General features: G+C 39.3%; 1 pseudogene; it reads left to right on the top strand.

The window, feature by feature from the left end:
• The first annotated feature begins 408 nt into the window (after positions 1–408).
• Positions 409–522, top strand: LOC134504196 (U2 spliceosomal RNA; annotated as a pseudogene).
• Positions 523–10,913: the final 10,391 nt, after the last annotated feature.

The raw sequence follows: 10,913 nt of genomic DNA on the forward strand, positions 1-10,913 counted from the left end.
TAATTCATTTCGCAGTGGGTTATTGAATGTGTCTCAGTGGCTGGGTCCACATATTGCACTAAACCAAGAATGTGATTTAAAAAGAATGTATGTGTATGTGTGTGTGTGTGTGCTTGTGCCTGTTATGCTTATGTTAGTAAATGTGTGTTGAATTGCTAATGTGCAAATTCTCATAAGACTTTGACCTTAAGTTAACAAGGCTTAACACTGTTTTAAAATGAAATGTTTCAAATTACTATAATCAAGTGGTGTTGTTCCTGATCACAGTCAGTCAATCAATAATATTTATTCGGTCAATGACCAGCAAAATTTAAAAAGACAAAAACAAAGTAAGCAAAGAAATACAATGACATACTACCAACTAATAAAATAGAACACATAATAATATAGCGTTCACTCCTGTATTACTAGGCTTCTCGGCCTTCTGGCTAAGATCAAGCGTAGTATCTATTCTTATCAGTTACTGATCACAGTAACGTATGCATAGGATTAGAGAAGTATTCTTGCTGACCGTCATTTTTTGATTTGTGGTGAGTAGACAGTACTTGTTACAACTGGGTATTTATTATGGACTTTTGAGGTCTGGAGCTTGGTTGTACCTTCTGAATCATTTTTTTTCACATCTCTACTGCCAATATTCCTGGCTACCAAATAATGACTTCAGTGTTGTTATTTCCCTGAAATTTCATTCAACAGTAAGCTAGTTTTTCTGTTGCTAACCTATTTTCAAGACAGGCTGAAAACTGATGTTGAATGAAAAGGTGCTTCTGCTTTCCTTTTGGAACATTGACTGGTTGATGGGATTGTCCATCTTCAGCTGACATGATTGCAACTAGACTATTTCCTGCTTCAGTTCTGTCTTGATCAACTTTTGGCACACAAAGTCCTTCATGATCACCTGGATTGCCTCTAAGATCTATAGTTTCACAGGCTGCTTTTTCACAAGACTCCCTCAAGCCTGTCCATGCAAGGCTTCATTTGCATTTATTTTCTTCTTTTTGGTGAATGGGTCATACAAGATAGGCCATCAGTCTCCTACTTCTGGGTCAGGTTCATTTCAAATAGCACACGGTGACCTACTGCACTGGTACAGGTAGTCCTCACTTAACAACCATTTGTTTAGTGACAGTTCAGACTAAAGATGGTGCTGAAAAAAACAACTTATGACCAGTCCTCACACTTATGACTGTTGCAGTGTCCCTGTGATCACATGATCATGATTTGGGTGCTTGACAACCAGTTCACATTTATGACTGTCGCAGCATCCCATGGTCACGTGATTGCCATTGTAGACCTTCCTGGCCGGCTTCTGGCAAGCAAAATCAATGGGGAATCATGTGATTCGCTTAAGAACCACATGGTTCACTTAATACCTGCAGTGATTTGCTTAACAACCACTGCACAAAAGCTCATAAAATTGGGTTGGATTTGCTTAATGACCACTTCACTTAGCAACCAAAATTCCGGTCTGAGTTGTGGTCATTAAGTGAGGTCTATTTGTATTCCTCTATCCCTTTCAACAAATAGGGTTTTTCTCTTAAAAAAGAATCCCTGAAGAGGGAAACAAAAAGGCAGAAGACAACAAACTCCAAAACCTGCTCGGGTAAATCCTTCCCTCTCTAACTCTACAGGACCTTAGCACTGTCTGATCCGTGCAAAAGGCCATGTCTGTAGTCTATTGGATCATTCCAAAATTATATTTCTTTGATTTTTTTTAACTGCAATCATTGGACTGTTAGCTAGATTGTGAAATAAATTTATACTGAAACAAAAAGAAAAACTCATATCCTGGGAGGAGGTTAACAGCAAAACACTTCCATAATTCTGCCAATAAAATGGCATGGATGTTCTTGCAGGGAGCTGAGCTTCATTGGAGGGCATCTTTCCCCTAACATTATGTATAATGAGGATTTTTATCCTGAAGAGCAGGATAGAAATAAGTGGAATAAATAAATAGGGTCATAAATACATAGTCAAGTTGTATCTATTTGCTTGCTCGCTTGCTTAGTTTTTTATTGTGTGTTTGTCTTTCTCAGCAATGTCTTATCTCTGCTCAATCACCTTTTTGAGCTCTTATTTTGCTTCAGTCTTGCTAAAGAATTCATAAGGTTTCAGTGATGTTCTCAAGTCAATCTTGGACTTAGATTCTAATCTCCTAGGGGGTACTGCTTGATCTCTTGCACATGAATCTCCAAGCACTACACGATATTCAATTTTTCTGCCTATTTGTTAACGGAATTTGTTTGCAGCCAAGTGGTGAACATATCTTCGTTCTGTTATTTCCCCACTTAGCAGAGCCCTTATTTTGATTGTGATGTCAGTTAGGATTACACTAGACAACCCGTGACCAGCTGGGTCATCCTTTCAGAGATATTTCCTTACCTAAACAGAGAAACAGAATGACCACGGGCGGGCAAAAAGGCAGGGGGAGCAGGAGCAGCTTCCGACTTCCTGCTGGCTTCCTCGTTGACTTTGCTTGTGGGAAGCTGGCAGAGACCATCAGAAATCACTCCTCTTCCTCCTCGGCTGACCTGTGGAAATGCCTGACACTTTTCTGGGGGAGGGGGAGCAAAGTAAGCCACAGACCATGATGAAAACTGCACCCCCACTCCCTATCCTGGCATGTCCCCATGGGCCCCTCCCTCCAGGGAGGAAGAAGGCTCACCCGTTGACTGCCAGTGGCCCCCAGCCAGCCCTACCTTGCCAGCAAGCATCTGAGTCTCTCCCTCATCCTTACCTTGCTGCCTACCGCCATTAACAGATTTCAAATTTCGGCTTTGGTTCCAAAGCAGCCAATTGCCACTCACCTGTTGGGCCTTGCCACCAGCCAATTGGGTGCAGGGGCCAGAGGGAGGTAGGAAAGAGGCTAGGGATATGCCCCTCCCATCTTCTCTTGTACCACACAACCTATGGGCTTCTGGGAAGTGTAGTCAGAAGGCACAGTGAACTGAACTGGCCGCAACTTTGCCAAATTCCCACGGGAGTAATGGGTCCCTGATTTTGGACACATACTTTAAGTTAGCCCATTTGAGGTATGTTGATTCAAAAATTGTTGCCCTATGATGCACCGTTTTATCCAATTGAAGGTTACAGACAGACAAACACTAAAAATTTTAGTAGTATATAGATAGATTCTATTCTTCATTGCTTAGGACCTGACCCACCATCCCGGCCCCCAGCTCAAGTATTGTCTCCAATTCTGGTTACTGCACTCCAAGAAGCATTCAGACATACTGAAACAGATAAAAAGAGGACAAGGATGAAAAAGAGAATGTGGATGATCAGGAGAATGGAAGTTAAATCTCCAGAGCAGTGAATGGGGGACCTTTAACCTTCAAAAAAGAGGACTGATTGATATTTATTATAGCAAGGAACAGAAATTGTAGAGAAAAAAAAAGACAAGATTTGTTCTCAATTAGAGGACACAGAACAATGGATTTTCAGGGAGGCAAATTTCAATTAAATGTTAAGTAAAACTTGCTAGTGGTATGAAGGATTTGACAGTGGAACCAATGAGAGTTGGTGATCTCTTTTTTGCTGGATGTCCTCAAGCACAGGCTTCTAATAGGGATAAGATGCTTTAATTTGGCTTCCTGAACTGAGCAGGGGTGAATTCAGCAGCCTTTCAGTTCTAAGAAATATCCATGGAACTTGCCTGTGCTGTAGAAAGTGCCCTTAGTTTTCTACATTGTGGCCCCATACACCTGGCTGCAAAAGCATACTTCACAGCCATCTGAAACCATGGTGCACATCGCATGTTCACATCTGCATGGGTGCCCCTGAATTGGATCTTTACCCAGAAGGCTCTGTCTTTTTCCTCAGGGAGGGGAGGGAAGGGCTTATGTGAGTGGCAAGTCTACATGGACACCACCCCCTCAACTGCCAATACGTTATGAGGACTTGGTAACAATCTGGCATCTCCAGGGAGCTCTGCTGCAGTTCAAGTGAGTATCAGACAGAGCGAAAACAATTTCTGGTGCCAATAACACAGGCCAGATGAAAAATGTTTTAATATTTGAAGCTGCTTTATGGCAGAAGCAGTGACAGTGATGGAATCAATGTCAGCTTTTTTCCTTTAAATGTCATCTTTCGTCTATGAGGGTTTTTTCTCCCCCTTTTCTGCTCCGGAGGCAAGTTAACCTAGTGTGTGGCTGTTTGCAGCCATTGATCATTGATTTTATTCTAAATGGAATGCTTGCCAGAAGACTTGAAATTCTAGAATTTATTAGGATTTCTTTAAGAGGCACTTTAGCTCAACAGTTCTCATTACCGTCTTTACAGTGTTACTTATTTTTCTTTTTATGTCATGTGATTTGTAAAGGGTTGGTACTTGGAGAACAATATGTGATTAAACCCGTTGTGCTTGCTTCAGCTTTGCCAAAATGCCTAAGAAGATTCTTCAGCAAAGCACTGCCGCGTGTTTAAAAGTCTGTCTCCAACGCCATTGTTTGAAATGCATAGGGCTTGCTCGGCATTATTTAAGCTGGCATTCCAAATTGCTGCTTTTATTAAATAAGGCAACTTCCCTGCAATTATATAAATAAAAAGTCATCTTTATATTTTGACCCTGATAGAGCCATTACTAAAGGCAAAGCAGCAGGATAATTTACAGAATTATTGTTCACCCTTTCCAAATCTTCCATCTCTTTCTGGTGACTTGTAATCCTGCCCGTCTGCACATCAAAAGTGTGTCTTGTTAAAGATTCACAAAGATACAAGGTAGACAGCAAAATATACCCTGTAAAAATAGTAAAACTGATCACCAGCAGGATAAAATGACCTTATAAACCATCATCAGGGGCAAATCAACCATTCCAGGAGTCTCTATTTGCAGGTCATTAAAAGGCCTTTCTCCTAGTGGCCAGAGTGCATGACTTATGTCAGATTTGGGACTGCACTCAGCTTTGTGAGCCGTGGACTTTCCTGCCCATCTAAAGCAGTGAGGTCAGGATCTATTTTTGGAGAGATTTTCTGGTACTGAGGTTCCACCAAATTCATGTAGGTTCTGGGGGACCTAAAAGGAAAGCTGGCAACTTGCACATTCCCTAGGCTGTATGTTTTGCACCCCTGTCCTAGAGGTTGCAAGTTGGGGAAATCTTACTGAACAATCCAGAGTACATGCAAAAGATCTCATGTTGAATATAATATGTCTAATATTCCACCCAGGTTTCCTTCTTGTATGCAGCTTCTCCCCAATAGATGGACTCCTGGGACCATTTCAATACACAGTTGGCTTGCATAAAAATTCTTACACATAGTAATTGGTTTCTCCTGTGCATAGAACCTCTTCTGCATACCTTAAAGGTACATACATCTCCTAAAAGTACATACATGAATCCCACTTCCAGCAACAATAGCAAATATTTGCACCATTAACTGAATGTGATTTTTTTTTGAAGTGGCTTTGATAACTTTTTACTTCTATTCTGCCCTTGCCAGTTAGGAAAAGTTTAGAGCCTTTTTGTGTGTATATTTGTAGGGATATGTATAGGTGATTATTCTTAGTAGAGTTAGAAACCCTCCATATACAATTATGCAGTAACTTAAATTTCTTTTTAGATTCCTGGTGTGTTTTCATTGGTACCAGCCTCATTTAAGCAGCTGTGGTAGGTTTTGCTGAACTGTCCAACATTCAAGCTTTATTACACAGCAAGGTTTCCAAAGGATATAAATTACCTTTAAAAAAAATGCCCTTCTCACCCCTACGGGTGGCATGTGTCTTCCTCAACTTCGGGTCCTCTACCAGAGACCTGGGAGTTTGAGGGTTCTGCGCAGTATATTTGCTGTTCCTAGCATGGCTGTCTTCTGGATAGAATGCTCTGATTTTGTTCCTGGGATCTGTTGGAGCCGCTCTCCCAGCATGGGGGTCACAGCCCCAAGTGCTCTTTCAGGCTGTGGTACTTTTCCAGCTTCTCATATTCTTTCTTCCTGGTGTTGCTGTCATTTGACACCGCAACATCTATCACCACCGCTGTCTTCTGGTCCTTGTCTACTGCCACAATGTCTGGTTGATTGGCCAGTACCTGCCTGTCTGTCTGGATCTGGAAGTCCCATATGATTTTTATTGAAACTTTTCAAAAAGAAGATAAAAACTAATACAAACCAATATAAAGGAAGGAAGGAAACAAAGAGAAAGCAAAAACTGCAAGAAAAAAAATTGAAGAAAAAAAGAAAGGAAAGAAAAAAGATACAAAAAAAGTGGCTTCTGATATTCTTCACAGCAGTTATAAGTACAGTTATATCTTAACCTCTCGCTCTACAGTTACATCATAACATTCTTCTCTCTATAGTCTATCCTGTCTAATAATCAAAGCCATAAATCACAAGTTCATTTTTTTCATTTTTATGCAAAAAAGTCCATAAAGCGTTTCCAGTCACCAATAAATGTAGATAGTGCTGTTCCTTTAAATAAAGAAGTTAGTTTATCCATCTCAGAAAGGTCTGACAATCTCACCAACCATTGGTGAATCAGTTGCGGGTTTAGAAGTCCATCTACTGGATGGTTCCTTCTTTATGAATGTGAAGGACAAACTATGTGAATATACTGCAGCCTAAGGTGAAAAACAAAATGGTACCCACTCTTATTCCATTTTCCCAAATGACTAGACTGACAGTTGAATCTTTCTTCAAACTAGGGCATGGGATTGTATCTTGCATTGTACTTGAAGGAAGCAAGTACTAGGAATACTGGGTGAGTGGCACAAGGCAACCTTCTCCAACATGTTTTGACTACCTCCCTGGATCTGCCGTCAAAGGCAACTGCTTTACTCTACTTCTTTTCTTTCTTTGACTTTTTAAGGCTTGTTACCATTTGCTTTAAAAACAAACAAACAAACTTTATTTCTTTAACAAATGGCTTATAGCTTATGATACAACTTAATTCAATGGAGAAAATGTATTATTGTTGCTGTAACACTTTTACATTTATAGTTTCCATTGTATGGGTTCCATAAAACATCTACAGTATGCATGCTTTCCAGCTAATTACAGGGAACTGATACTGTTCACAAGTGCACTGGAAATTCAGGGTGGAAGTGGGCAGGCTTAAGCTCTTGTTTATGTATTTGTAAATTAGGTAGCTTTTAAAGAGCAGCTGACAACTTATGGAAGGTCTACCAACGTCTATTTAATGGTCGACCACATTCTGTAAGTTTTCTAAGTTTTGACCCACACTATTTAATAAGGGCAACAATAACTCTTTCTTTTTCAAATATTGGTTTAATGCCACCACAAATCAATATTTATCATTGTCTCATTCATATGTCAGATTCACACATTAACACATGGGACAATGTATTATATGAATTCAACATGGCTATGAATTCTCTAAAACTTTGCAAATGAAAGGAACTGGGATGAATTTGGTCCAGTGACTAACTGTTCTTCCTAGGAAGTACAAGACAGACGATACTGTATTTGTTGACAGGTTCTCCATTGATGGATACTGAAAATATGGCACTTATTTAGTTGCTTTTTTCAGAATATTCATTTTGATAAAGAAAGCAGTGATCCAGAATAGATCTCTGTCATAACTCTTTAGAAATGGGTTTCTAAATAGATGTGCAAGGTCACCCTTCTGAAAAGTGAGAGGTCTGTAGTTTTGTCATCCTAATGCCTGTGGTAGCAAGTAACCCAATAAAGTTACAATGCAAGCAAGAGTGAGAAGTGGAGCTTGTTCCCTCTCCCCAGAAGTGAATTTTGGAATGTGGCATATTAAAGAGCTGCCTGGGTGTTGTTGTTGTTGTTGTTGTTATTATTATTATTATTATTATTTTGCAGAAGTGAAGAACAAGGGAGTGGAATTCCTCCCACTGTTTCTATTCCTAAATATTTTAGAGCTGAACTTAAGTCATCCTTGCAACTCAGGGATCACCTTATTTATATTTATATTTATTTTCATCAAATGAAAATGTGCTCCTAAAAATCTGAATTAGAGAAAAACATAGATAACACACATTCATATTAGGGAAGAATTCCTTGTGAACCTGCATTTATTAGGAAAAGGACATACCCCAACATGGAAACAACAACAACAACTACTACTACTATTATTGTTGTTGTTGTTGTTGTTGTTGCCTTCAGGTCAGTCTTGATTTATGGTGACTGCCTGGAGAAGTCCCTGTAGTTTTCTTGGCAAGGTTATTCAGAAGTGGGTTGCCATTGCCTGCTTCCTAGGGCTGAGAGGGACTGGCCCAAGGTCACCCAGCTGGCTTCGTGCCTAAGGCAGGACTAGAACTCACAATTTCCTGTTTCTAACCTGATGCCTTAACCACTAGACCAAACTGGCTTTCTCTTGCTATTATTATACTTAGATTTATATTGCTTTTCTGCCTGTTATGGTTAAAATTAGGGGATCCAGATATGGATATACTGCACTGAGTTCTTGGAGAACAAGTAGAATATACTGTAAATGCAATAAATAAATATGGAAATAGTACTCCTTCCTCCATTTTTCACCACAACATCAGGTTGTGAGGTAGGGTGGGCTGAGAGTCATACAGAAAGTCATACAGGAAGCTTCCATATTTCAGCGTGTCTTGAATCTGGATCTCCCTGGTCCTGGTCTAACAGCTTCACCACCACATTATGATGACTCTCTATTAGGCGAAATATGGACAAAATGTTTGTGTGTGAACGTTTGGGGGCAAAAATTGCAAACTGATATGGAAACAGGCCAGAATGTACTGATTTGCTGAATATTGAAGAGTTCCTACCCTTATACATAACTGTTATATTTAAGGCCTGAAAAGTAGCATTCTTCCTGCAAGTTTTCATTCTTCTTGTTGTTACACTATTAATAGCATCCCATTTATTCTGAGATCTGAAAGTGAAATTATCCTACATCTGACGAAAAAATGTGGTTTGCTGAAGAAATATGAGACCTCAGTCTAACATCTGCTTGGTTTAAAGAAAGCTATTTTTAAGGTAAAGAAGCCTGATGGCCAATATGTTGAACCTGCAGACTAGGTTGTTTCTGTTTTCAGAGTCTTGAAATCATTGCATCCCAATTCACTGATTTTAAATGTGTTCATGTGTGTGTGTGTTTCTGTGCAAAGGACAAATCTTGTAATGAAGTAACTCCAAAAGATGTTGGAAGAAAATAACAGCAACAATAGTAATAGCGCACCTGCTTCTAGTTTTGCGGACAACCAGTCTCTTTAACCTGTTTACCTTTTGTTCATCATTTGCCTTGTAAAGAACATGTTTCTTTTCAGAACAGAAAAATTACATTTCTTTCAGTGTGGTGCTGAGCATGATGGGTCAAGAGAAATCTGCTTAAATAGCTGACAGTATGGTTTCTAACTAACCCCCTCCCCCAATAATACATACTGATTTTGGGGAGTCATATTGGAATTATTTGGCTTTAAATAACACTGATATACTTTAAATAGCACAACAGTGCCTTAACCACTTCACCAAACAGACTGCTTTAATTAAAAATAGATAGGTAAGACTCCGGCATGGTGTAATGCAAAGGCTCAGCCTTCAGAATAAGAATACTTCTGGGTCTTACATGGACTTAGACACATTTAGAAAATAAAAATGGGATGTGGGTATAGCTTAGTGGGCCCACCTACCTGTAAAAAAGACAATAGTAGATTGGAAGTTGGGAAGAGAGGCAACTTTCTGGTAGGCCAAAGGGTGTAATCGGGAACAACTTAATCAGCTTTCTTTCTTAGTGTTCTATCACTGGGCTAGTCCATTTTGTGACAGCACCCACCACATGCTTATACAATTCCTTAAGATGATTGGAAATTCTATGGAATACCTACTGTATGTATCCCTAAGTCTCTCACAAATGATCTTCCAGTGGGCACTGTGTCCTTTCCCTCTTCGTTATTCACCTGTGATTAAATGTGATTATCTACATACTGTACTATATCATATTTTGACCAAAGTCAACCTCAGAAAGACTTTGGACTCATCTTTGTCACTTCAGTTAGCCTGGCCCTGGAGAAGGTACTCTGAGGGTGATTTGAATTAATGAAAGGAAAGTATCTTAAGGATAATTGTTTATTTTCTTTCCTTTTTTTATTTCAGAGAGTTTGCCAGCACTTGCAAATAGAGATTTCTGGTAAGATAGGAGGAATGCAGAAGATTATAATGGAAACAGAAGTATGTCATGGATTGGTTTGTTGTGTTTCCATTCAGAAAATACTATTTGTACATCTCAAGAAATGCAAGCATTGTAAAGTCACCAGCCTCCCTTCTAGACATTCCAGTGTTAAAGGGGAATATTTCTGAATGGTGTGTGTGCATTTTTTGATTAAACCATATTTTAACCTGCTCTTCTCCCTGGTAAGGATGGTTACACATTGCCAAGTATTTGTCAGCCCACTAAAGCAAGCTGAACAGTAAGAAACTCAGATCTTCCTTTGCTCATACATTCTCCAAATTGTTAACAAATTTCCTGCTTTGATAACATGTTTTTTCTCACTCAGATGAGGTGACATGACATAACCCCTGGCCTGCTAGGGGAACATGATTCCTTTCAGATGAATTAGGACAGGTACATAGATTTCAATTCAAATATTTAACAGATTGCCTATAAATCAACAGTTGCACAAGAAGCTGGCAATTCAACCCAAATCTAAGCACGTAATGAAAGGCCAGTTCCCTCTGTGTCCACCTAAGTAGTGGATGTGGAAAAAAAAATACTGGAAAGGGAAGTTGAAAACAAACCTTCCATTGATGAACATGCTTGAGCCATAAAATATGAACCAAGTGCTTATGTGCTTCATAAAACCCACTCCCTACTAATCTTCATTCTTTTTATGAGTTGTCTACGATTCTAAGATTATGGACTGAATTTATGTTTAATTAAGTTCAAATTGGTTGCATCAGAATGATACCCAGCAAAACATTTTTAATTAATAGCGCAACAGTTGCAGCAGTCAATCTTCTTATTTAAT

Source organism: Candoia aspera, chromosome 11, assembly GCF_035149785.1.
Source record: "Candoia aspera isolate rCanAsp1 chromosome 11, rCanAsp1.hap2, whole genome shotgun sequence".
Classification (NCBI taxonomy): Eukaryota; Metazoa; Chordata; class Lepidosauria; order Squamata; family Boidae; genus Candoia; species Candoia aspera.